Genomic DNA, 21872 nt, shown 5'->3' with positions numbered 1-21872 from the left:
ACCCTCCTCTAGCTTATCTCTCCACGCTTTAGGCTCTCTGCCTTTATTCCTGATGAAGGGCTTTTGCCCGAAACGTCGATTTTGCCTGAACTTGGATTTTGCCTGTCCTCGGATGCTGCCTGAATTGCTGTGCTCTTCTAGCACCATTAATCCAGAATCTGGTTTCCAGCATCTGCAGTCATTGTTTTTACCACCTTTATACTCTATTCCATCCTCTTCCATCGGGCAGAAGATATATAATTTTAAAGGCACATATGAATGGAATCAAGAATAGCTTCTTCCCCACTGTTATCAGACTTTTGAAAGGAAATAGAACATAGAACAGTACAGTATAGTATAGACCCTTGGGCCCTCAATGTTGTGCTGACATTTTATTCTACTCTAAGATCAAACTAATGTACATACCCTACATTTTACTATCATCCATGTGCCTACCCAAGAGTTGCTCAATTGCCCCTAATGTTACTGAGTCTACTACCACTGCTGGCAGTGCATTCCATGCACCCACCGCTCTCTGTGTAAAGAACCTACCTCTGACATCTCCCCTAAATCTTCCTCAAATCACCTTGAAATTATGCCCCCTCTTGATAGCCATTTGTGCCCCGGGAGAAAGTCTCTGGCTATCCACTCTATCTATGCCTCTCATCATTTCATACACCTCTTTCAAGTCACCTCTCATCCTTCTTTACTCGAATGAGAAAAGCCCTTGCTCCCTTAACCTTTCTTCATAAGACATGCCCTCCAGTCCAGGCAGCATCATGGTAAATCTCCTCTGCACCCCCTCTAAAGCTTCCATATCTTTCCTCCAATGAGGTGACCAGAACTGAACATAGTATTCCAAGTGTGGTCTAATCAGGACTTTATAGAGTTGCAACATAACCTCGCGGCTCTTAAATTCAATCCTCCTGCTAATGGAAGCCAACACACCATATGCCTTCCTAACAACCCTCTCAACCTGGGTGGCAACTTTGAGGGTCCTATGGATATGGGCCTCAAGATCCCTCTGTTCCTCCACACAGCCAAGAATCCTGCCTTTACCCCTGTCGTCTGCATTAAAATTCGACTTTCCAAATTGAACCACTTCACACTTTTCCAGTTTGAGCTCCATCTGCCACGGATCAGCCCAGTTCTGTATCCTATCAATATCCCGTTGCCAACCTACAACAGCCCTCCACACTATCCACAACTCCACTAAACTTCATATCATTGGCAAACTTACTAACCCACCCTTCCACTTCCGCATCCAAGTCATTCATAAAAATCACAAAGAGCAGAAGTCCTAGAACAGATCCCTGTGGAACACCACTGGCCACCAAGCTCCAGGTTGAATACTTTCCATCTACTACCACTCTCTGTCTCCTATGGGCCAGCTAATTCTGTATTCCAGACAGCCAAATTTCCCTAAATCCCATGGTGACTCACTTTCTGAATCAGCCTACCATGGGGACCCTTATCAAATGCCTTGCTGAAATCCACATACACCACATCCACTGCTTTACCTTCATCAATGTCTTTTGTCATATCCTCAAAGAATTCAATAAAGTTTGTGAGGCATGACCTGCCCCTCACAAAGCCATACTGACTATCTCTAATCAAACTATGCTTTTCCAGATAATCATAAATCCTGTCTCTCAGAATCCTCTCCAATAATTTGCCCACCACCGACATAAGACTGACTGGTCTATAATTTCCAGGATTATCCCTATTCCCTTTCTTGAACAAGGGAAAAATATTTGTCACTCTCCATCATCTGGTACTACCCCAGTGGACAGTGAGGACACAAAGATCATCGCTAAAGGTGCAGCAATCTCTTCCTTGCTTCCTGCAGTAACCTTGGATATATCCTATCTGGCTGAGGGGACTTATCTGTCCTCATATTTTTTCAAAATTTTCAGCACATCCTCCTTCTTAACATCAACCTGTTTGAGCATATCAGCCTGTCTCACGTTGTCCTTACAAATGACAAAGTCCCTCTCAGTGGTGAAGCAAAGTGTTCATTAAGGACCCCCTCCACCTCCTCCGACTCCAGGCACAGGTTTCCTCCACTATCCCTGATCAACCTTACCTTCACTCTGGCCATCCTCTTGTTCCTTAGATAAGTGTAGAATGCCTTGGGGTTTTCCTTAATCCTACCCACCAAGAGTTTTCCATGCCCCTTCTCGCTCTTCTAAGTCCATTTTTCAGCTCTTTCTTGGCTATCTGGTAACCCTCCTGAGCCCTGTCTGATCTTTGCTTCCTCACCCTCAGGTAAGCTTCCTCCTTCCTCTTGATGAGATGTTCCACATCTCTTATCATCCAAGGTTCCTCCACCCTACCATCTCTTCCTTGCCTCAGTGGCACAAACCTATCCAGCACTTGCAGCCAGTGCTCCCTAAACAACACCCATGCATTTCTGTCATGCATTTCCCTGAGAATATCTGTTCCCAGTTTATGCCCCACAGTTCATGCCTAATCGCATTGTAATTCCCCCTCCCCTAATTAAATTGTTTCCCATACTGTGTGCTCTTATCCCTCTCCATGACTATTGTAAAAGTCAGGGAGTTGTGATCACTATCACTGAAATGCTTTCCCACTGAGAGATCTGATGTCTGCCCTGGTTCATTGCCAATATGGCCTCTCCTCTCGTTGGCCTATCTACATATTGAATCAGGAATTCCTCCTAGACATGCCTGACAAAATCTTCCCCTTCTAAATTTATTTGCACTAAGGAGGTTCTAACCAATATTAGGGAAGTTGAAGTTGCCCATGACAACAACCCTGTTACTTTTGCACCTTTCCAAAATCTGCCTCCCAATCTGTTCCTCCGTCTCTGTTGCTATTGGGCGGTCTGTAGAAAACTCCCAATAAAGTGACTGCTGTATTCCTGTTTCTGACTTCCACCCATACTGACTCAGTAGACAAATCCTCCTCGATGACCTCCCTTTCTGTAGCTGTAATACTACCCCTGATTGGCAATGCCAGCCCCCACCTCTTTTACCTGAATCCCTAGTCCTTTTGAAACATATAAGCCCGGGAACATCCAACAACCGTTCCTGCTCTAATGGTATCAAAGTCTCTGTAATGGCCAGAACATCACAGTTCCAAGTACTGATCCATGCTGTAAGTTCATCACCCTTATTTCTGACTCTTGTTGCATTAAAATAGACACAATTCAATCCATCGCACTGAGTATACCTTTGCCATATCAACTGTCTATCCTTCCTCACAGACTCTCTGCACACTGCATCTACCTGTTCACCAGTTGTCTCAACCTCTGATCTGTAGCTTTGGATGAGTGTCAAACTAGTTTAAACCTTCCTGAAGAGCTCTAGCAAATCTCCTGCCCAGGATATTGGTATCCCTCCAGTTCAAGTGAAACTCATCCTCCTTGCACAGGTCCCACCTTCCCCGGAATGCATCCCACTATCTGAAGCCATCCATCCTACACAGGCCCTGCAGACCTGTGTTCAGCTACACTCTCTCTCTATTCCTAGCCTCACTAGCCCATGGCACTGGTCCTGAGATTACTACTCTGCTCATCCTGCCTTTTAACTTCCAACCAAGCTCCCTATGTTCTCTTTTCAGGTCCTCATCCCTTTTCCTAACTATGTCATTAGTACTGATGTGTAACATGACATCTGGCTGCTTACCCTCCCCCTTAGGAATCCTGTAGACCTGATCTGAGACATCTCTTACCCTGGCACCTGGGAGGCAACATACCATCCGGGAATCTGGTTTGCGACCACAGAATCTCCTGTCTGTTCCTCTAACCATTGAATCTCCTATCACTATAGCTCTCTTGTTCTCCTCCCTTCCGTTCTGACCCACAAAGCTAGGCTCAGTGCCAGAAATCTAGGTGCTGTGGCTTTCCCCTGATAGGTTGTTCGTCGCAACAGTATCCAAAGCGGTATTCTTATTATTGAGGGGAACGGCTACAGGGGATCCCTGCACTGACTGCCTATTCCCTTTCCCTCTTCTGATGGTCACCCATCTACCTTTATCTCGTAACTTTAGGTAACTTGACTACCTCCCTTTAACTCCACTCTATCACTCCCTCAGCCTCCCAAATGATCTGAAGTTCATCCAGCTCCAGCTCCAGTTCCTTAACGCGGTCTGTGAGGAGCTGGAGTTGGGTGCAATTCTCTCAGGCGAAGTCAGCAGGGTCACTCGTGGTGACCCTTACCTTCTACATCCTGCAAGAGGAGCATGAAACTGCCTACTGCCCAAGCTTCCATCCCCTCTGCTCTAAATTGCCAAGAGATTTAAAAAATCCATACCTAACCAACCCTCCACACCGAGTCTTATTTTTTTAAGTTACAGGAGGAGGATGAATGATAAACACTCCACGTGCAGTGTTTCGGTCTATTATATATTAAGTGAATATATTAGTTCACTTAGTGTCCACTTCTGTTCCAGTTCAACCTTCGCTGTGCTGATTCATGAGCTAAGTATTTAATATTCAAATTTACCTTCCTGGCTGCCCGCGGCTCATGCCTTTTTGACTCCTGCTGCTGAAATGGAGCTTAACTGTTAATACTGATCTCTCTCTCCCTCTCTCTCGCTCTGTGCACCTTCTCTGCAGCTGTAACACTGTATTTTGCACTCAGTTCTGCTACCCAAATGCACGTTGAACTGTATGATCCGCCTGTACAGCACGCGCAACAGCACTTCTCATGGTGTCTTGGTACATGTGACACCAATAAATCAAACCACAAACCTGGAGGCTGCTTAAGTCCACGTCAGACTCAAAGTGTTGCGCTTTCCTTGACACCTCAGCTGAGATCAACAAGTAACATGCAGCGGGATGAAAGCATAAAATGCTGAAATCAACAGGAGGCCAGTGATCTGTGATGAGAAACACAGTTTCTCACAGTTGAGGTCCAGCTCTGAAGGAAGATAGATGTGTTCCAGGTTTTGAATCAGTTGAAGGGCAGAGGCAGCAGACAGAACACAAGGGAAGCCTTGTGATAGGGTGGATGGGAGGAAAGATTTAATGACAAAAGCTCTCATGGTGCAGAGCAGAAGAGAATGGTAATGGGCAGTTGAGATGCTCAACTAATGAAGCCACAAGAAACTTGTGGACGTCAGGCCAAGGTGATCATGAAAGAAAGAATTTGCATTTATATTGTGCATTTAATGAACTCGGCTCATCGCTCCACAACCACAGAGTCATAGAGATGTTCAACACGGAACCAGACCCTTCGGTCCAACCTGTCCATGCCGACCAGATATCCCAATCTAATCTTGTCCCATTTGCCAGCACTTGGCCCATATCACTCTAAAGCCTTCCTATTCATAAACCTATCCAGATGCCTTTTAAATGTTGCAATTGTACCAGCCTCCACCAGTCCTGACGAAGGGCTTTTGCATGTAATGTCGATTTTCCTACTCCTCAGATGCTGCCTGACCTGCTGTGCTTTTCCAGCACCACTCTAATCTAGACCCGTCACTTCCTCTGGCAGCTCATTCCATATACACACCACCCTCTGTGTGGAAAAAGTTGTCCTTTAGGTGAATTTTATATCTTTCCTCTCCACTCTAAACCTATTCCCTCTATTTCTGGATTCCCAGACCCCAGGGAAAACACTTTGTCTATTTACCCTATCCATGCCCCTCATGATTTTATAAACCTTTATAAGGTCACCCCTCAGCCTCCGACGCTCCAAGGAAAACAGCCCCATCCTATTCAGCCTCTCCCTCTCGCTCAAATCCTCCAACCCTGGCAACATCCTTGTAAATCTTTTCTGAACCCTTTCAAGTTCGTTTAATGATACTTTTTCAAGTGTACCGTTGTTGTTGTGATGGAGGGAAACGTGCAGCTGACTTGGGGTGGCCTGGTGGCTTAGTGGTTCGCACTGCTGCCTCTCAGCACCAGGGATCTGGGTTCGATTCCTGCCTCAGGTGACTGTTGGTGTGGAGTTTGCACATTCTCCCCTGTCTGTATGGGTTTCCTCCCACAATCTAAAGATGTGTAGGTTAGGTGAATTGGCCATGCTAAATTGCCCCATAGTGTGAGATGCATTAGGCAGGGGTAAATGTAGGGGAGGGGAATGGTTCTGGTGGGTTATTCTTTGGAGGGTCGTTGTGGACTTGTTGGAAGGAGGGGCCTGTTTCCACACTGTAGGGTATCTAATCTAATTTCTACACAGCATGATCCCCAAAACCTCAGTGAGATAATGACTAGATAACTTGTTTCAGTAGAATGGATTGGGCCTGGATATTGACTAGGACACGAGGGAGAAGATTCCACCTGTTGATTAAAATTAGTAGAACAAAATCTTTCATGTGAACCCAGAGGCAGAGTCTTTGTTTGATGACTTGATGAGAAAATGATACTTTGGAAAGTATAGCACTCCCTCAGCCCTGCACTGGGAGCATCCAGTTGGGTGCTCAAGTTTCTTGGAATCATTTCTGTTTTTCACTTGATCTTCACTTGAGATTTTCAGCAGTTGCTTCTGCAGTGATAATTCATTTCCCAAATAGCGTGAGTTGCATTTATTGGCCTTAATCACTTCTGAGCTATTGTGCATATTGGTGTGCACCAGTTTGACTGAAATTACAAACATTGGATAATGCAGCACTTAACCTATTCTCCTCAGTTCCACATTGATTGTCTTTATTGATTCGTGTTGTCTGTGTAAACACTGAATAATCTACAAAACTGAAATTAGCACTGGCTTGACGAGGGAGGTATGTGAAGTAAGATTTTTGAAGTCTTGACTCCACAAGCTAAACATGCTTTACCCTGTAAGGGAGGGAGCTTTTGTTGTTGCTTTGACCGGTGTTACCAGCTGTATAACTTGCAATCATTATGAACGAATCTTCTATCTTATTTAAGGTACACCTGCATTTTTATAGCACATTTCATGACCTCAAGATACCCAAGAATGTTTTACACCTGTAAAATATTTTCAAAGTATAGCCCCTACAGGAATTCAGGAGATTAGGCAACCCCTTTGAGACTGGCAGACTCCTGCAAGTGACAGTGAACAGGTAAGCTGTCTTTGAGTCATGCAACCTCACTGGCATATTGGGCACAACTCCTCTGACCCTGATTGAATTCATATCATGAGATCATCTTCACTCAGGCCTCAACTCCTCTTTTGTGCCATCACCCTGAATTCCTTGATATTTCAAAAGAGTATATTTCCTCTTTAAATGCTTTCAGTAGGATTCTTAACTGAGAAGTCTCTGGTTAATCCTACCTCCTCATACATCACTAGCTCTAAAATATCCTGTTCCCATGAATGCTGTGCAATGTACTGCTCGAAGAAAGAATTTCTGAAATATGCTCTAAATGCATCTTCCATGTTAGCCTTGTCTATCTGATTTGTCCATACAGATGAAAATCCCTAATGGCTTCAAAGGTAAGCCCTTTCTTGTCTTGTCTGCAGTTATGCTCAATAAAACCTGCTAAGATTCACTCATTTGATTACAATATAGATTGCAGTGTGCCCTGTATCTCATGCCGAGGAATTAATAGGGCTGTTTTCACATCCCACATCACCATTGTGGACTTTTAACCTAAGTGGTTAATACTCTGCTGTGAATAGTCCTTGGGTTTCCTGTCCCATGTTGATGCTAATTGTTCACAGTCAATGGTGGAATTCTCTCAGGCATCTCTAACCAGAGGTTTCCTATTTCTTGGCAAGCAGCCAGTTCACCCAGGACTGAGTAAAGCCTGAGGCGTCTGTCTGATGTTGGAATACAGTGGATCGTGCACTCAACTCCGCACCCCCCCCCCCCCCCCCCCATACTGTGACACACCACCCCCATATTGATCAAAATAGTAAGTTCTCACAGAATGCAAATAAAAAAAATAACAAAACATGGGACAAAAGCCAATGAAATGTCAGGATGAAGGGCTGTGAGATGGATCAAAATTTACTCCAGAACCCTTTGCGCCAGTTCATCTTGTTGGAATCTCCCTGTCCAACAGAAATGAGATCCCTGTTTTAGGAGCAAGAAAGTGCACTCAGCAATATTTGCAGCACAATGTTCTCAGCTCATTGTCTCCACACCTTCCTTTAATCGCTCCTCACCATGTGGCTTATCCACTGAAGTGGGAAAGCTGCAGGAAAATGTTTGATAACAAATGCATCACTTATTCAGCAATGCACTGAGCGTTGTAAGAGGCTTTCTCACTGTCTCATGTACGATGGCTTGGTTTGGAATTCAGTGATGCTGACACGATGGGTTGAATAGCCCCATTGCGTGCCACAGTAATTCTGTGATTTTGTTGCTTGGATTGGGGCCTTCAATCATTTTACACTGGGCATGTTTTCACTCACTCGCAGCGGTGGGACAATTGACTGATGGTTTGAGGCAGTGAAAGCAATGTTAGCTTATCACAAGGGAGCACTTGCTTATTTTCATAAAATCATAAATTCCCTACCACATAGAAGCAGGTCATTCAGCCCATCGAGCAACACTGACCCTTTGAAGAGTGTCCCACTCCTCTACCCTCTCCCTGTAACCCTGCATTTCCCATGGCTCAGCCACTTAGCCTACACATTCCAGGACACTATGGCCAATTTCCCATGGCCGATCCACCTAACTGGCACATCTTTGGACTGGGAAGAAACCCAGGCAGACACTGGGAGAATATGCGAAGTTTAGACAGACAGTTGCCTGAGGCTGGAACCAAACCCAAGTCCCTGGCGCTGTGAGGCAGCAGTGCGAACCACTGAACCATCATTGACAAGCCTCCATAAATAACAGGACAAAGGGGCACTGGGTTTAACGTTTTAATCAGGAGGTGGCCTTTGTTCTCACTTAGCAAACCACCTCCTCTCACTAACATTTCAACCTTCAACCTGGCCCTCTTAGCCACTCTCATATGCTTTTATCCTCTTCAGGTTTCAAACAATGTTGGCTGAAACACAAAGGTGCTTACACTCAGCCAATCTGACACTGCCAGCTGAGAATGCGAAACTCAGTTTTATGTTGTCTCAGTGAAAGCAGCTTGAATCTTCCTGGTGACTTGTACGTGGTGAAATGCATCAGTGTGCCTGACAGGAGTACGAGTGAACAAAATTTGACACTGAACCATGTGGAGTTAATTGGAGAGGTGCCCAAAAAAAATCCTCGAGGCAAATATAAGGCATGTCATAAGGGGGGATATTGAGTCAGGATGGGGCAGAGAATTTTTAGTCCAATTTTTTCCCTTCTCTTGTTCATTTTTGTTTCTTTGGGTTGATCACCCAGTGCACATTTTGTAGTTGTCTGTTGAATTGCATGAAATAGCAGGGACACCACTCTTCCCTTTATCCCAGACTGTCTTATAAACAGAGTCACAGGATCGTCTGCAAACCTGACTTTGTACTTAAGCCACTGATCATCCGCAGAACTTGGAGTTATGGTGAACAGAGCTAGAGTTCAGCGTCAGAACACATCCTTCATGTTGAAACATAGCACGGCTGTGCATTTTGTCAGGCTTAATGCGTTTTTGTACCATCGTAATTTCTGCCTCTTGCTCCCAACCAAGGGAGCTGCCTTCCTTGCAGGTCTGTCTGAATTGACTTTCAGCACTTGTCCTAATTCAATGCACAGCTCACAATGTACACTTTCCACAGACAGATAAAATTATGTTGAGTCATCAAAGCTCATGGTCCAAACGATCTTGTTACAACGTAAGCTAAAATAAAACCCATCCGACAATGTCTCTGCAGCCAATACACATGAAAGCAGTGCACTTTCAGGGATACACGTTTTACTGCAAATAGCCTTCAATTAGACACTGAATCTAAGTTTGTTAGATGTCCTGTTTAAAAGAGAAAAACACAGCTCTTGAAAGCACAACAGCTTTGAAAGCAGTCGGAGAGTAGTGATAGGTCAACAAAAACATTTCAACTGCATCTTAGTAAGGGCTCATTGTCATTGATGGTTTGCACAACTGTTTAAAATGTAGGAATCTGTGAACCAGAGAGCGCCATTCAAGGTTGAATGGGATAAGAGAGGAGATAAGATTCATTCATACGTATTCAGCACTGTGAAGTCCTGACTCCCTTTATATTTTGCAACGTAATTTGCATGTGAGTCAGTCAGATTTCCAGGTCCTAACCATGAACCCAGATGGAGACCTGTCGGGGTTCAGTGAGCCATCCCTGGCTCTTGTGATGCAGTGGTAGTTTCCTTATCTCTAGGCCAGATCTGGGTTCAACTCCCACCTGCTTTAAAGGTGCATGATAACATCGGTGAAGAGGTTGATTTAAAAATAAACATTGGAGGAATATTAAATTTTCATAACTTTGTATATAATGAGTCAATGCCACCTGAGACTCAGGCATTGTCCTTTTGTTGACAGCTTGACTGTCAAGGTGAGGGCAGGACCCATTTTTTAATAATCCCTATTTACATCATTTTCCTTGATGAACAGGGAGCTGGCTCAGGTGTGGACCTTTGTAAGGTGCTAAAGACCAGCTCAAACATCGATCATTTCATAACATGCTTGATAACATGTGTAAGTTGTGCTTCAATGGATAACACTGAGTTGTGGGTTCAAAATCACTCCCTGTTTGTTTAAGCATGGAAATACAGGCTGGTCTGACACCACTGAGGAACTGCTGCACCGTCAGAGGTGCCAGCTTTCAGAAGAGTAGTTGAACCGAAGTCATACTTGCTCAGCTACGGAGGGGCAGGCTTGAAGGGTTGACTGGTCTATTGCTGTTCTGATTTCTTGTGTTTGAGGAGGTATTGATCACAATGTGGTCCAATTTCAAATTCAGTCTGAGGGAGCTCAACCTGGGTCTCAAACCAATGTTATTCAGTCAACTGGGCAATTACAGAGATAAGAAGAAAGAGACATTGAGAGCAGAATGGGAAAATAGACCAAGGGGAAGGGGTCATTAGGCAAGTATTGAAGCTGAACAAAAAGTTGCTGTGGTTAACAATAAGCCTCACGGAGGATAAACTGTTGTGGTGAACAAAATTTGTAAAGGAGAGTATCCAATCAAAACATAAGGCATCAGAAAGGACTGAAAATGGTGATAGACCAAAGGGTGAGCAATGTTTAACAATTCAGCACTGGAAGACTATGAAGCAATTAATATGGGAGAAAATTGGTTATGATTGTAAATTGGCAAGGAAAATGAAAACACACAGCAAGCGCTTTGGGAAAGCAAGGTGCAAATGGGAGGAAAGATCATGTAACTGTCTTTAATGACTAGGGACAAAGCATTTGATAAATAAACGGGACTAAAGGCAGACAAATTGCCTTATCTATTGGCTCACTCTGGGAGGAAAATTGATGAGGATGAAGAATGCCACAGTACTATTAACCAGCTCACCCTTACTTGCGTTGTTATTTCCAGTTATGATTGTGTGAGATAGCAGAGCAGGTTTGAATGGTTGAACTGCTGATTCCTGTTCCCAGTTTTTACACACACCCCTGTCAAGCCTTCACTCCATCTTGGCCCTGCAATGGTTCCAATGGAGAGAGCTACCTTTTTGAATGCGACACGTTATTTTCTGTGTTGTCTTCTTAAAAAAAAATCCCTTTCTCGTTTACGTTCAGTCAGCTTGAGGTGTAACCTTTGATTCAGCCAATTGATGGCATCATTGCACAGTTATGATGGAAACACTGATGAACTTGAATTAGCTCCAGGTAAAAGCCATCTGTGTACCATCGCTCCTCACAATCTGAGGTTTGTTTATATTCTCCCATAACTATCTATTACTGCTTCTGCAGTCTCGCAAACTTTATTGCTTGCCGAATGAACATCGTTTGTAGAAACCGTGGGTCCAGTTTTTAACTTCAAGCACATCAGTTCTAGGTGTGCTGAGTTTTTTTTCTCTCGGTTCAAACTGATTCCTGAACCCGATTACCTGGGCTTTTTTTCCCATTGTTAATTGGATAGTGGTCACAGTCTGGGAATCAGGCTCTTTACATTTCCCTGCCACTCAGGGTTACTCAGGTCATTTGTTTGGCTGCTGTCCCAGCTGGGACTCATGATGGAGTGAATGGCCTTCGTCAACTGTTAACCATCAGGCTGCCCTCTGAACGAGATTGGGGTGGTTGGTTTGGGACCTGAGTTCAATTCCAGCCTTGGGTGAATGTCACTGTGGAGTTCGTACATTCCCCCCATGTTCGAGGTGGTGGTTTGGTCAAGTTGCTGGGTGATGAATCCAGAGGCACAGGCAAATTCACAGGCTCTGGTAAAATCCCATTTGGAGTATTGTGTGCAGTTTTGGGCCCCATATCTCAGGAAGAATGTACTGACCCTGGAGCATGTTCAGAGGAGATTCATGAGAATGGTTCCAGCAATGAAAAGCTTAACATATGAGGAATGTTTGAGGACTCTGGGTTTACATTCAATGGAGTTTAGAAGGATGATGGGAGATTATTCAGAAGACTGAATGGCCTGGACAGAGTGGATGTTGAGAAGATTTTTCCGCTGGTAGGAGAGACTGGGACCCGATGGCATAGGCTTCGATAAAAGTGAAGACCTTTTAGAACAGAGATAAGGAGAAACTTCTTCAGCCAGAGAGTGGTGAATCTATGGAATTCAGAAGGCTGTGGGGGCCAGGCCATTGAGTATATTTAAGACTGAGATGGATAGGTTCTTGAGTATAAAGGGGATCAAGGGTTACAGTGAAAAACTGGGAGAAGGGGGTTGTGAAACTTATCAACTACTATTGAATGGCTGAGCATACTCGATGGGCTGAATGGCCTAACTGCTGCTCCTATGACTTGTGGCCTTATGGCCTGAACAGCTGCAAGAGGACATTCTGGGCAGCAAAGCTCCTCATGTTTTCCTTCAGAGTATTTCATGAGGTATGTGACAAGAAAAAGTCATAGTCAGAGAAAAAGCAAAATATAAGTTCCTAATGGTTTGAGTTTGTTCAGTCCATGTTCAAACATGTCAAGATCTGGGACAATATCCAGGCTTGGACTAATTAGTGGTTTGTAACATTTCCACCATGCCAATGATCAGCAACAATCATATCCAACAAGAGACAATCTAACAGCCACCCCTTGACATTCAACAGTGTTACCATCTCTGAATCCCCCACTGCCAACATCCTTGGGGTTATCTTAGATCAGAAACTGAAATGAATGAGGTTAGAGTGGGCCAGAGGATGCGAAAACTGCAGCAAGTAACTCACCTCTTGACTCCCCAAAACCTGTCCACCATTGAGTAGGCACAAGTCAGGAGTGCGACGGAATACTTCCCATATGCTTGGATGAGTGCAGTTCCAACAATACTCCAGAAACTTGACAATATCCATGACAAAGCAGCACACCTGACTTGTATGACTTCCCTCCAAGGTCCCAAGGGATCCTTCCATATCCGCCAGAAATTCACCTGCACCTCCATACACATCATCTATTGCATCCGCTGCACCTGATGTGGCCTCCTCTATATTGGGGAGACAGGCCGCCTACTTGCGGAACGGTTCAGAGAACACCTCTGGGACACCCGGACCAACCAACCCAACCACCCCGTGGCTCAACACTTCAACTCCCCCTCCCACTCCACCAAGGACCTACTCCGGCCTATCACCCTCACCTTGACCTCCTTCCACCTATCGCATTTCCAACGCCACTCCCCCAAGTCCCTCCTCCCTACCTGCTGGACACACTTTCCTCATTCCTGAAGAAGGGCTTATGCCCGAAACGTCGATTCTCCTGTTCTTTGGATGCTGCCTGACCTGTTGCGCTTTTTCAGCAACACATTTTCAGCTCTGATCTCCAGCATCTGCAGTCCTCACTTTCTCCTCGTACTATATCCACCAATAATGCACAGTAGCAGCAGTACTTAGCATCTAAAAGATGGACTGCAGAAATTTACTGAGACTCCTTCAATAGCACCTTCCAAACACATGACTGCTATCTAGAAGAACGAAGGCAGCTGATACATGAGAGCACCACCACCTATAAGATACCCTCCAATCTCCACACTTGGAAATATATCGCTGTCCCCTTCATTATCACTGGGTCAAAATCCTGAAACCTGCTCCCAAACAGCTTTGTAGATCTTTGTGCAGCACATGGACGTTCAGCATTCACGTTGGAGTGTCTCCCACATTCTGTGAAGAAATAAGAAAAATCAGTAAAGCTATTTGATAAAATACTAATCAATATTAGCACACACCAACATGTCAAAGCATCTTGTAAGTATTTCACCTGATAAATTAGTTGCAGGATATTAAATCATGATATAATTGGATTCTTGGAGTTTCAAGTTCAACATTTCAGTTTGTCTTTTTTTTTGGAGTCAACAATTTGTTTTTATAAAACACAATCTTGTAATTCTAATGAAGAGGAAGTTATCCAGAATTCTTAGAGACATACCCAGAGGGCTTGGGGAAGAACTTTTCATATTCCAACTTCTAATAATTTGAGTCTGTGCTCGGAAGTTGTTTGAGAGAGAAGCATATATCAAGCTCTGAATTTCTGTGCCATATTTAAGTGCAGTAACCTGCTCAACAGAGCTCCAAAGAATAAGAGTTTAAAGGAATGAAATTATTTGAGGAGAAAATGTTATTTTTTGACTCAGACTAGAGTATTGGGATATAGTCACTGGAAAAGAAGTGAAGTTTTAACAAAAAGAAATGGAGTTTAAATGGAGTTTAAAGAAATGGAGTGTCTGGGATTGAAGCTGAATTGGGTGCCTAATTATGACGCGAGGGAATTATCTGTGGTTCCAGCAGATGAGTCAAAATTATTTCCAGCCTACCAAAGTTTTTCCCTTGAAAATGAGCTGGGCTGTGTCTTTTCAGAGATACAGCGCGAGATGTTCTTCAAACTGCATCAATGTTTGTAAGCTCTACTGTGATGGACTGATTCTAGTACCCAGCTGTTGTTTTAGTTCGATCTGGTAAGATTATGTGAATTATTTCTCCAGTGTGTTTAAAAACCTTTGCATCTATGTTACAAGAGAATAGAATGATTTTTTTTTTCCTTACCGACATTTTTGTTCATAAACGTTTGACTTGTATTATTGTTGAAACGAAGACTGCAGTACGGTGTTTTGTTTTGAAACTTCATTTCGGTAACAAAACCGAAACCTTTTCAGCCAGGTTCTTGTTCGCGATCTGACTAGTCTAGTGTAATGTTTTCCCTTAACAAGTGGGGTTACAAGGTTGAAATATTGAGAACCAATGTATATAGTGCATGAGATTTATGCCAGCATTGATGCACAAGTGGGCCTCCTCCCACTCCACCCTTCCTCTAACATCAGACTATTGCTTCACATCTTTGTGAGGAATGCTTCCATGCTGTTTGTGTCAATGACTGTTGGTGGTAGTTGTATTGGATAGTTTAGCTAAAAGGGTGAAGTGGGCAACTCTTGGAGGAGTTTCAGCCACTTGCCTGATATTAGTTATCAGTTAGTTCTTTGGTCTTTGATCATGCTACTCTGTCTTTGGGGACAACTATGTCTGTTACTTCATAGTGAGCAGGGAAAACCTTTACCTGATCTTGCACCCAAGACAGTTAGCTTGCCATACCCCTGACTCTCAGCAAAAAAAAATTACATTTAAATAGCAAGCTATTGTTTTGACAGACATTGGAAAAATGAAGAAGTTGTGGGAACTGCTCAGGACTACAGTATTTCTAACAGTAGCTTATTATAGTCACTGAAATTATGGCAATTATTGGATTAGGTTTTATCACATGACAAAATAATTTGGTAACAACTTTGACAGTATAATTCAATAGAAAGTTGCTCCATTTTATGATCGTGTAGTCTGAGAAAAGTTAACTGGAAGCTTAATTATTTTTAGATTTAGGCCATGATATTCAGTAACTAGAACGAGCACTGTTCCACAGTATCCACAATGTACATGCACATTAGCTCAGGGGACTGGGCAGGAGGTTTGCAGAGTAATGCTAAAGATGTGGGTTTGCTACTGACACTGGCTCAGGTTACGTTCGGTGTCTCTACTTCTTAACTTTGCCCCTCGCCTGAGGCATGGTGTTCCTCGGGTTAAACCGCCACCAGTTGTCTTCCTCTGAATGAGAGAGGAGTCCCTGTGGTCTGGTAAACTCTGAAGACCTTACCCTTACAGTTGCAAAAGAAACTGCAGCAAGTGCATGAGCTAAAATACCATTTCAACATATTGAAATACATGTTGAAATACAAACTGTTCATGTGACAAGTCTCTGAGGAATCTTGTCTTCAGCAAGACCAGTTGAACTCTGAGAACATTTTAATGTTTGTGCTCTGAGCTACAGGTTTATATGCATGAAAGCTGCAAACCTTTCAACTCTGCCAAAAGAGGCTTGGCATTAACTGTGTTCTTTGGCTTGCTGAAGAATAATTTGCTCGTTCTGAGATAACTCTCAAAATTCTCTTCCAACCCTCTCTGAAACTAAACAATTGAACATCAGACAATAGGAAGGCCTCTGTTTGGTGGATTTTTTCCAAGGGCAAACTTGATAAGACAAGGTTTTGATCCTGAGTTGCATAATTAAACTGCAGCATTTATAATAAAATGCTTTAATCACAATTTAATCTTCAGTCTTCAATAGATGCTTTATTCTGAAATGGAAGCCTTCAAAGCAATTGGCTTCAACTGTCTGAGAATCTGAGAGCTGAAGGTTTCACGTAATTACTTCCCCCAAATCTAAATTGGACTCCAAAGAATTAAACTGTCATTTGTTCATGAATGAATAAAGACTTGCCAAAACTGAAGACATCACATCAAAAATTGCAATTATGGAGTACTATAGAAGTCAATTCAAGGAGAGTTGAACAGCAATACTTGTACTTTTGTTATCTATATTCCTAATTGTACAAACAGGCATTTCCATAGTTGGTGTCTTAACTTTTTGTAAAGTGAACAAAATGTAACTTGGAGTTCATTTTGCAGATGCATGAGGTGTACTTGGCTCAGTGGAGGTATGTCTTCATATTAAAAAGTCATGGCAGGTTCTGGTCTGAAATACTGGGAGAGGTGAGGCCATAAAAGAAGCATTGAGAGAAGTCTACATTAACTTAGCTGAAAGGTAGAATGGAGTGAAATAAACAGACCCGGTTTCCTATTGTTAGATATTCATGGTCAAGTGGCATAGTGTCTTGGCTGCTATGCATTGAAATAATAATGACATTTTGAAAAGCACGACATTGGGTGTTCTCTCTTTATTTGATTCACTTCTTTGCTCAGTTTGTGCCACATCTGGAAGGACAAGGGCAGTGGATACATGGGAATACTATCACCTCCAAGTATCGCTCCAAGCCACTCACCATTCTGACTTGGAAATGTATCTGTTATTTCACTGTCGCTCGGTCAAAATCCTGGAATGCCCTCCCTCATGGGTATGTGTGACTACATGGATCACGAGGATTGCAGTGGTTCAAAATGGCAGCTCACTATTACCACCTTCTCGGGGCAACTGGAGATTGGCAACAACTGCTACCTCAGCCAATGTTGTCCATATCCTGTGAACAAACTCAGTTTAAAAAAAATGAGTCAAAAACGAAACGTCATGTGTTATGATTGGAAAAAGCATTCTGGGAGGAGCGACTTCGTAATCAATTGCTAATTAATTGCCTTAATTGTGCTAAATGCACAGGAACTGATATGCAGCAGAAGCTGCATTTTTGAGTGCTATCCTTCCTTGACATATGTTCAACAACCTATTTGTAAAGATTGCGGTTTTTGTCAGTCTGTCTTTGGTAGAGAAGCTGAGGCACTTGTTATACTGAATGTGATAAAACTTTGCATTATACTATGAATGAAGCATATTGGCATCACCTTATATATTGGAATTCACATTTTGAGTTTTTGTTTGGGGGTGGGTGTCTGGCCACTTGGGTTCTTGTTAATATCAAAGTTTTAGACAAAAATCATGTGCTGCTTGGTCTCCTGACCAAATTAGTGTTACCTGGTCCCTGATTTATTCCTTTCTATGAAGATTGGTTCCTGAGCTGGGATGTTTGGAACCACGGAAATGGCCAAAGTTGTCTCACTCCCTCTGGTGGACATGACAACCTCTAAAACTTAACCCTTGTTTGCAAAGAACAGAAATGTCAAGGTTCTGGAAATGCTTGTAGCGTTGTAGAGCCTGTGCAAATGAAAATAGTAACATTTTTTTAAAATCAAGATTCGTGACCCTTAAGCAGTTGAAGAATATCAAACTCTCGACAGGTTTTGGCTGGCCTGCAGTTGTCTTTAGATCAACCCCAGGATGTGCAGTTCTGTTTGATGATCATTCATAAAATCCTTGTTACTGTTGCAATCTCATTAAGCAATTGAGTTCCTGAAGTTTGGCCTTCCTACTTTTTGGAAATTGTTTTCAGGCCACCATTTCCTGAAAGTGACCGCACTGATTTTAATGTTTTGCATTTCATTAAATTCCGCCCCACGCCTTGTAAAAATGTAAACAAGCTTGCCATCTTGAATGAACTTGGTCTCTAGTTAACTCTTGTTCCTCACTGGATAGTAGGCTCCTAATATCTTCAAGTCACTTCAAGAGGAGCCTTGCCAGTGCTTCCCACTTAGCATTCTCCTTAAGTGGGAAGTGAAGGTAAAAGTGGATGAAACTTCTCAAAATCATGAGGGACTTTGCGTTGTGAAGTAAATGCACAGCCATTTTGACAGGAGGTGGAGAATTTTGCAGGACTCTGGGGAGAAGGCATGTAAATGGTGCCAGTTACATTGACCTTGCAGAGGGCCCGTAGGGGCAAACAATTGTATTCTGTGCTGGAACCATTCCATAACCCTGATGATTCTGAAAATGCCATAAATGGCAATATGCTTAAAAATGTGTTGCTGGAAAAGCGCAGCAGGTCAGGCAGCATCAAAGGAGAAGGAGAATCGACGTTTCGGGCATAAGCCCTCCTTATCCTTTGATGCTGCCTGACCTGCTGCGCTTTTCCAGCAACACATTTTTAAGCTCTGATCCCCAGCATCTGCAGTCCTCACTTTCTCATAAATGGCAATATGCTTGAAAAGGAAAACAGGCTGACAGGTTCCCTGTTGTATCAGCTCCATCTAGTGCTTGAACAGTTGCACTGCAGAGACCTTTTCCAGAAATAGACATTTTCTCACGAGTTCTATGTTTGTGTTTTTTTTTATCCTTTGAGTTTGCAGGCTTATGAATCACTCTATTCACAGCTTCAAAACAACTGCATGTTTTGAAGTTGCTTTGTCAAGTTTCTGGTGTACTACTGTTAACATTTGGCAGCACAGGTAAGCTGTGACTTTGGAACATCGCAGGGCTAAATGCTGAGCTAAAACATGGTTAAAAATCACAAAACACCAGGTTATAGTTCAACAGGTTCATTTGGAAGCACTAGCTTTCTGAGCGCTGCTCATTCATCAGGTGGTTGTGGAGATTAAGATTGTAAGGCACAGAATTTATAGCAAAAGTTTACAGTGTGATGTAACTGAAATTATATATTGAAAAAAATCTGGATTGTTTGTTACGTCTCTCATCTTTTAGAATGACCATATTGGTTTCAGTTCTTTCATATGTAAATCGTAAAACGTTTTTTTAAAAGTTACATTCACAAGTGAACTTTAACAATCTGTGTCATGTTGGCCCAGATAGTGCATTGAAAGTGAGAGTATCTGTGCCACAATGGTCAGACTGATTCTAATCTAAATAATGGATTTACAGAATCTTACATGGATTCATGCAGTTTTTGAGCAAAGTAAAATGTAATTCTGGAAGTGTTGTGTGATTTTTAACTTTGTATATTTCAGTCCAACACCGGTATCTCCAAATCGGAGCTGAAACATGATCTTGTTCAGTAACTCCCATAAAGATTCGTGTGAGCCTGGGTTGAACCGTTCCAGAACAGTGTTTCTGAGGGAGGTCATAAAAAACAGCCTTCAAGCAGCCCATTGCTGCAATGGTCTACATGGTGCTCTCCATTCAGCAGGTGAGACCCCTATTATCTGGATTGAATTCAACCCTTGGTGTGAGTTAGGATACAGGCAGCTGCAAGCTTATAGAAGCCAACCTGCAACACATCAAATTTTTGTTTTCCTTTTCTTTGAGCCTTGATCTAGTTGGGTTTGGAGGTAATAGCAGCATAGTTTGGAGTTGAGCAGGCCCAAACTCAACGTTGAAGTGGGTTTATCCACCGATAGCTGATTCTTGCAAATTGGGAAGCAGTAGATGTGAGAGAAAAAAGATTCCTCCTTATCTCATTGCTAAATGGGTGACCCCTTACTCTGAGGTTATACATCGGGTCCTCCAGCTTCCCACAAGGGGAAACAATCTCTCCATACCTCCCCTGTCAAGCCCCCAAAGAATTTTTCATGTTTCAAGAAGATCACCTCTCATTCTTCTGAACTCTGATTTGGAAGCAATAGCTACACATCCTGTCCTCTTAAGTATATCCCTCCATATCTGGTATCAACCTCTTGAACATTTTCTTGAGTGACTGCAATGCTAGTCAAAACAGAGACAAAAATCGCTGGAAAAGCTCAGGTCTGGCGGCATCTGTGGAGAGAAATCAGAGTTGATGTTTCGGGTCCAGTGACCCTTCACAATGATCTTTGCTTAAACGGGAGGCTCAGAATTGTTAACAGTATTCTCGCTGTGGTCTGACTAATGCCTTCTGTCATTCCTGTAAGACCTCCATATTTTTAGACTTCATTCCTTAAAAGTGAGGCCAACATTCCATTTTCCTTCCCAATTACCTCAGCACTAGGGTAAACTCATGAGGTATGTATGAAGATTCCCAAATTCTTCTGCACTGCAGCTTTCTGCAGATTTCTCAATTTAAATAATATTCATCTCCTCTGTTCTTCCTGACAAAGTGCGTGTGTCTGCTTGTAGATGCAGCTTGTAAACCAACAGCAGACTAATTGTCAGGCAGAGTTGCAACACTGAGCATGCATAGCACACAGAGTCCTTAAAGCAAGGTAAATATACAACACCATGTTTCAAGTTAAAGATAAGCTGTATTCAATTCAAAAAGCTCTGTGTTTCTTACATGAGAAAACGTTGGTCCTCCTTTATCTGCATCCCAGAAATTGATGATAATGCTGTCTTTCACTTGGTAAAGCTGCTTTAGTTACTTCCTGTTATTTTTTATGCATTTACAGTTATTGACTGTGAGGACCATCTCTTTGCAAACGCCAATTCATGGACATATAATGGACATATTCAGCATGCAACCCTTGAGCTGCATCTCTCCTCAACATGATGGTCCCCATCATCACCTTCATTTCAATTCGCCCAAAGACAAGGTAGGGACTTTGATCCAAACTTTCCATTTGTCAAATCTGTAGTGTACTCTCGTCACATTGCTGTTCAGATTTAAATGTATAACTTGTTCTTTCTACTGATGTTCTTCCGTTTTTTTGGAGTTGATGCCTGAATTGAAGCCAGAGGAATGAATGGAAAATTTTCTGCAAACACCTACAACTTATGCTTTTACAGTTTTCTTTGTTGTATTTGATGGGAAATAATCAGGACAGAACATAAACAGTCTGCCAAACAAGTTTTACTCCAGCATATCTGAGTGCCAGATGTCAAGCAGAGCTTTGATTGTAGACCTAGATTTAATATCCCAAACTGCATATTTCCATTGAAAAACATCTCTAGATTTCTTGACAGAAAATTAGTTCTGATTGCACTTAGTCTGCTCAATGTTATTTGAAAAGAACTTCCTCCTTTCAGTTTGAGTATGACAACTTGTAAATCATTATCTGTTTCATGTTCTGAGGAACATGCATCACGCCAACAGCTGTGTCTCCTTCTTTCTAATTGTTTGTTCATTAAATTGAGCTATTTCAGGATAACAATAATAGTTTGAATATCAGTGATGAACATTGGGTGGAAAGTAGTATTGAGATCAGAGTAGTGGACTCGTTTATGAATCATATAATGGAAAAAGGGTGGGTTTGATGTGATTGATTCAAGGGGCTTCTTCACCTGATTCCAACAAAAATTTTGTTTTACGTCGTCCCTTGAACATTGCCAAGTA

The 21872-nt window shown here is 42.7% G+C and overlaps 1 long non-coding RNA gene across 1 annotated transcript in view; it reads left to right on the top strand.

Moving 5' to 3' along the window:
- The window catches only part of LOC122543071, a 109048-nt gene extending 87922 nt beyond the window's left edge, over positions 1-21126 (top strand). The window contains exons 2-3 of the long non-coding RNA XR_006309913.1: positions 19636-19814; positions 20989-21126. This is a non-coding gene — a long non-coding RNA (uncharacterized LOC122543071). The remainder of the gene's footprint in view (positions 1-19635; positions 19815-20988) is intronic.
- Positions 21127-21872: the final 746 nt, after the last annotated feature.

This window comes from Chiloscyllium plagiosum, chromosome 42 (assembly GCF_004010195.1).
Source record: "Chiloscyllium plagiosum isolate BGI_BamShark_2017 chromosome 42, ASM401019v2, whole genome shotgun sequence".
Lineage (NCBI taxonomy): Eukaryota > Metazoa > Chordata > Chondrichthyes > Orectolobiformes > Hemiscylliidae > Chiloscyllium > Chiloscyllium plagiosum.
The sequence above is the reverse complement of the archived record's forward strand: the minus strand, read 5'-3'. Positions and strand labels throughout refer to the sequence as shown.